Genomic DNA, 5,776 nt, shown 5'->3' on the forward strand with positions numbered 1-5,776 from the left:
AAAAGAGTAATATAATGCTTTAACTATAAGGGGAAAAGAATGTAATTTATTATAAAATAATATGTAATATATATTAATATGTAAGTGCTCAAGCAGGATTATACTAGAAAACAGAATGAAGTAGTCTGATGCTTGTGGCTACTTATGATGAATACTTGGATTTAAGGTAAAGTCAGAAGCCATTCGGTATAAAGGAAGGAAAATTAAAGGGCAGAGAAGTGAGGGAACCCTAATTAAAACTAGTGGAATGATTAATAATAACCTGACTTATATATACATGATTTAAAAAAAAAGGAAATAGCCTTTGACAAGGTTTAGATAAGAATGCCATGGGAAATGACTAAGTGTCAAAATGGAGAAAATGAAGAATTAGCAAAGTGACTAGTCTTACTTTTAAGTGTAATGTAAAGATAATTCCTTTCCTATGACACAGGTTAGGTCAGTTTTTAGATAACTCAGATAATATATTTGCTATCTTGAAATGCCACCACCATACGTGCAAACATGTATTTGGCAATGTCTGGCATGACATGGTAAATGTATGTCTTTTGTGAAGACACAAGAAGTGTGAAGCTCATCCTGATTGGGCGGGACTTTCTCATGTTTTTAGGATGTCTGACACCCCACCTAAATTTTTCCCATAAAATGCCTGAAGTGTCCCACAAACATAGCAAGAACAATGAAAAAAAAAAAACCCTCAAAATTTCTGAAATGCTCCCTAGAACATAGGGGTGTAGTTCCTCCTTTGTGGGAAACATGTCTTAAAATATTTTTTTAATTTTTTTAGTATTAAGCTAGTTATCCCAATGATGAATCCTAGTAAGAACTGCTTTTGTGAATTAAGCTTTAGTATGATGTCACTGGTTTATCCTGAAATCTGATACTGAATTTTCAACAAATGTAGTATTGAGGATGCTATTCACATCACAAAGAGCCTTCTGTGTAGGAAATGAGAGATGCATTTGTGAGTCAGTACTGGGATATGTCAGCTTCTTTCGAGTACTACTCACTTTCAGTCATGTATCTAATCACGTCTTGCTCTTCATGTTGGGCAAATGAAAGCTTAGTGTTAAATGTTTGATCTCTGTTCATAAGTCAGTGGGATGGGATAGAGTGCCTTGTATATAATGATTTCATTCTTAATTTTTAACTTCTTTTCTACCCTCTTTCCTCTTTTGCTATTATCACTTCATGAATGTATCCGTTTTTAAAATAAATATTTTTTCTCTGTTGGGACAAAATAGCTCAAGACTCCCAGTTTTCAGATTGCAGACAGAACACATGCTATAATCTCCCCCTCCTTGCACCAAATTCCTAACACTATACAGTAAGGATGCCACATATGAAAGAGGTCCATCCCGAGACATGTTTGTAAGTCCAATTTATTAATAAGTCCAACAAAGTTAGCCTAGGTACCCAACTAACACAATTGGCAATATAGTACTGTACTGTAATTTGATGTTTTTGAATCCTGGTGCTGGAGAAGACTCTTGAGAGTCTTTTGGACTGCAAGGAGATCAAATCAGTCAATCCTAAAGGAAATTGACCTTGAATATTCACTAGAAGACTGATGCTAAAGCTGAAGCTCTGATACTTTGGCCACTGGATGTGAAGGGTTGACTCATTGGCAAAGACCCTGTTGCTGGGAAAGACTGAGAGCAGGAGAAAGGGGTGGCAGAGTATAAGATGGTTGGATGGCATCACTGACTCAGTGGACATGAGTTTGGGTAAACTCTGGGAAATAGTGAAAGACAGGGAGGCCTGGCATGCTGCAGTCCATGGGGTTGCAAAGAGCTGGACATGACTTAGTTACTGAACAACAATAACAACAACTGTAATAGGTTTATAATACTTTTCACATAAACAACATCCAAGAAACAAATACAAAAAATAAAGAAAACAGTTTTAATCTTACAATACCTTGAAAAGTACAGTAGTAGAGTACAGTAGCTGGCCTACAGGGGCTGGAGTCAAGTGAACAGACAAGTAGAGTTACTCACTAGAGGAGGAAGAAGAGGTGGGAGATGATAGAGCTGAAGGGTCATCAACAGTAGGAGATGGAGGGCAAGTTGCAACTTCATTCATGCCTGATGTTGATGGAATGCATGTCTGCATCTTTGAAAGTTCATAACTTGAAGATTTGCATGTAGGAGACTTACTGTATATATTCATAACTATGGTTGCAAATAAGAAAGGCAGCTTTCATGGGCCAGAAGCTGTGAGGATGGAAACAGCTAAAAAGCTTGGGACCTTTGCAGATGACGTCTACCCAAGAAAGGCCCATAGAATGTGGAGGCCAGGGATAATGGGCATGATGGTAGGGGGATGTCAGCTGGTTTGACTGATTGTTCAGCATCACCTTCTTTCCACATCAGTTGCTACATATCACCAGCTGCACTTTGGTGAATGCAAAATATTTTTTCTTGGAATTTGATGTCAAAACATGAAGACCACATGGTTCCTCAATAGAAGATGGCTGGGAGGGATTAAATTTTTTGTGCAGTAGTAAGTTCTGTGTAGATTTCATCACATTGACCACCATCCCCTAGATTGCCATCAAGAATTGCTCAAAGATAACAATCAACAAGCTTCACTTCAGTAACAACAAAATTGACAGGATAAAATTGAAACTGTTAGTCACTCAGTCATGTCCAGTTCTTTGCAACCCCATGGACTGTAGCCTGCCAGGCTCCTCTGTCCATGGAATTCACCAGGCAAGAATACTAGAGTGGATAGCCAGTCTCTTCTCCAGGAGATCTTCCCAACCCAGGGATTGAACCTAGGTCTCCTGCATTGCAGGTGGATTCTTTACTGTCTGAGCCACCTAGAAAGCCCAGAAAGGATAAAGCGTCATCCCAGTGAGCATTTTACAGCATATGTGTCTTACTAGCCACCTTTGAATATTAAGGTGGGTTATAAACAATCATAGTGGTGTGATTATTAGTCATATCTCTCCACTAATGCAACTACATATAATGGTTACATTTAATCATTTTCATTCTTTTTCTTTTTAAAAATCCTGTTAGCTCCTTCAGTATTCCAGCATTTAATCCTAACGTTTATTCTTGCTAGGTACAAATAATTTTAGGTTTACTTTAACATTAATAATTTACACTGAACTTAAGTCAGCTTTCCTATTCTTATTGGTAATTCTCTGCAAGAAGTTATGCAGAGAAATAACACCTCTTCCTTGTGAATAACAGGATAATAGTAGGCTGTCTGTCATAGAATAAAATGATACAATTGACCAACTGTCAGGGAATGTTCTCTGAAATCTGAATTAGTCTGCTGGCTGAGTTAAGGATGTTATTTTGTTATAGAAAGAATTTTCTCTCTGTGAGGTCAGTTGGCTCAGGTAAGGAATGAATGAGCAACCTTAGCACTCCCCTCCCTTAAGTAGCATACCCTCTAACCAAGTGAATTACTTACATAATATTTATTACTCATTACAGACACAGTTCCATTGTGTATTAAGATCATGATGCTAACTGGATTCTGAATAGTGTTGATTTGTCTCCAATCATCTTGGAAGGTAGGGAAAAAGAACCTGTGGAAAGATGGAAGAAAGCCAAGAAACAGGAATGGGTAATGGGATGAAGTATAAGTTAGTTTTAAACACAGGCACTGAAATTCATTCAAAAGTTTTTTGACCCAGTTTGGAAAAAACAGTTGTGTTGGTTTCCTTGTATAAAAGAGGTTTTAAAGCGTTGATGTGGTAATATATGAATACTAAACTGTATTGTTTCTTTTGTTCTGTCCTTCCTCTTCGGCAGGTGGGAGAGCTGTTACTGTATTTTTAAGGAAACCAGGAAATCAAAGTTTCTTTTTTGGCCTTGAGGTTTGGTACTTGGTTGTCCGATTATCCAGTGTTTCATGACGTGTCACAAAAAGTAAAGGACAAGAGAAAAAGGTTATTTTTCCCCTAGGCAGTGGAGAAATTAAAGCTTTGCGGGGATAGGAGAGTTCCTCAGAGAAGGGGGCTGAAGGATCATTGGGTGGTGGAGACCAGTCTCTCCAAAAAGTAGTCTAGGCGGCGTCATGACTCCCGGGGAGGGGCGTAAAGGGTCGTCACATGGGCAGTGGTGATATGAGCACCACTTGCGGAGTGGTTCCCCTTGGCATGTGAGTGGGCGTGATGAGTACCTCATCAGTGTGACCAAGATCTTTCCTGTATTTCCACAGAGTTCTGTAAGCTCAGGGATCTTCCTCTTAAGAGAGGAGTAGAGGCTATTTAAAATGACTGATACTGCTAACCATGGGTAGTTAGATAGATCTGATTTGATATAATGAGGAAAGATGACATTTCTTGGCCCTTTGAGGATGAGGGGCGGTGATTACACTAGCATGCACACTTTACCTCATTCACTCCTGAGAGTTTCTAAAGGAATTTGGTGTTATTCCTTGCTGTTCACAGCCTTATCATAACTCCCAAACATACAAAAGTGTGGAAACAATCTTTTATTTCGTGAAAACTCTTTTTTTAAAAAAGGGTCAATTGACTTTAACTGCAGCATATTGGAAGTGACAGTTATATTAATAAATACATCATATAATTTAAGAAGAAATTACTTCTAATTAGTAGAAGTTCAAGTCGCAATCTGCAACTTATCATGTAAAACAAATAGACTATAAACTTCGTGGCTGATTTGTGAGTTTCCAGAGACCAACGAGTAATTGTTTGACTTCCTGTTTTAAAGAACATACCTAAGTGACAAATAGAATCATTATTAAAATATGCTGAGGCTAGTGTAATTGAATTTGTCTCGGAGTTGGGCTTTCCTTGTGGCTCAGCTGGTAAAGAATCCACTTGCAATGTGGGAGACCTGGGTTTGATCCCTGGGTTGGGAAGATCCCCCAGAGAAGGGAAAGGCTACCCACTCCAGTATTTTGGCCTGGAGAATTCCATGGACTACATAGTCAATGGGGTCACCAAGAGTCAGACACGACTGAGTGTAAATGCTTTTCTGCTGTGGTATAAACTATTTAAAAAAATGCTCTAAAATGGACAACAAACATAACCTCTGATTCAGTTGGCACATGCTTCAGAAGTTGCAGGGTTTTCTTACAATTCTATCAAGAAACAATTAGCTGAAAAGATGAAAATGGTACCTAAGATTAATGATAACATCAATAAGCTATTTGAACTCAATAGGCTAAAAATGAACATATGGAACACAGCAATTAAGCAGATTTGGTTTAAATAAAGCACTCTTACTTGCCAGGAAATTACCCACTGCACTTATGTTTCCACTGGGAAGTATTTCTTGGGATTGGGGCAACCAAAGCATTTCAAAAACAATGGAAACAATAACCAAGTTAAAAATACTTCAGAAAGAAAGAAAGAAAAAGCTCTCCTGGCCATTATTATCTTAAATTCTCAGTAAAATAACAGAGCAGATATTAAGAAAAAAAGTATGATATATGCATCGAGAGTAGTGAAAGCCTGGGTGATAAATAGCATGGGCTTATATAGAACAGATCATGCCAGATGTATTCAATTGCATTCATTTGATCAAATTACAAAGTGGCTGAAAGGAATTCAGTAGATGTAATACATCTGGACTTTACTAAATCATTTGATTTATGCCTTATGAAAGCTTGCTTAAAATTTTGATTAAAGTTAGCTTAACTATTTATACTAACACATAGATGGAAACAAACTCATAAGAAAAAAACGGAGGTGAGATTCAGCAGCAATGTACCTGAGCTGAAGAAGAGGGATACGGCAAGCTCCAAAATGGGCACTGGAGAAGCAGTTGGTTCCAAAAGACAGTGA

The 5,776-nt window shown here is 37.9% G+C and overlaps 1 long non-coding RNA gene across 1 annotated transcript; it reads right to left on the reverse strand.

The window, feature by feature from the left end:
* Positions 1–1,891: 1,891 nt before the first annotated feature.
* On the reverse strand, positions 1,892–3,547 carry LOC138437191 (uncharacterized). The gene is made up of 2 exons (XR_011255808.1): positions 3,430–3,547; positions 1,892–2,824 (listed from the first exon to the last, which is right to left on the reverse strand). It is a non-coding gene; the product is annotated as an uncharacterized lncRNA (long non-coding RNA).
* Between the last annotated feature and the right edge of the window lie 2,229 nt (positions 3,548–5,776).

This window comes from Ovis canadensis, chromosome 3, assembly GCF_042477335.2.
Source record: "Ovis canadensis isolate MfBH-ARS-UI-01 breed Bighorn chromosome 3, ARS-UI_OviCan_v2, whole genome shotgun sequence".
In the NCBI taxonomy this organism is placed as follows: domain Eukaryota; kingdom Metazoa; phylum Chordata; class Mammalia; order Artiodactyla; family Bovidae; genus Ovis; species Ovis canadensis.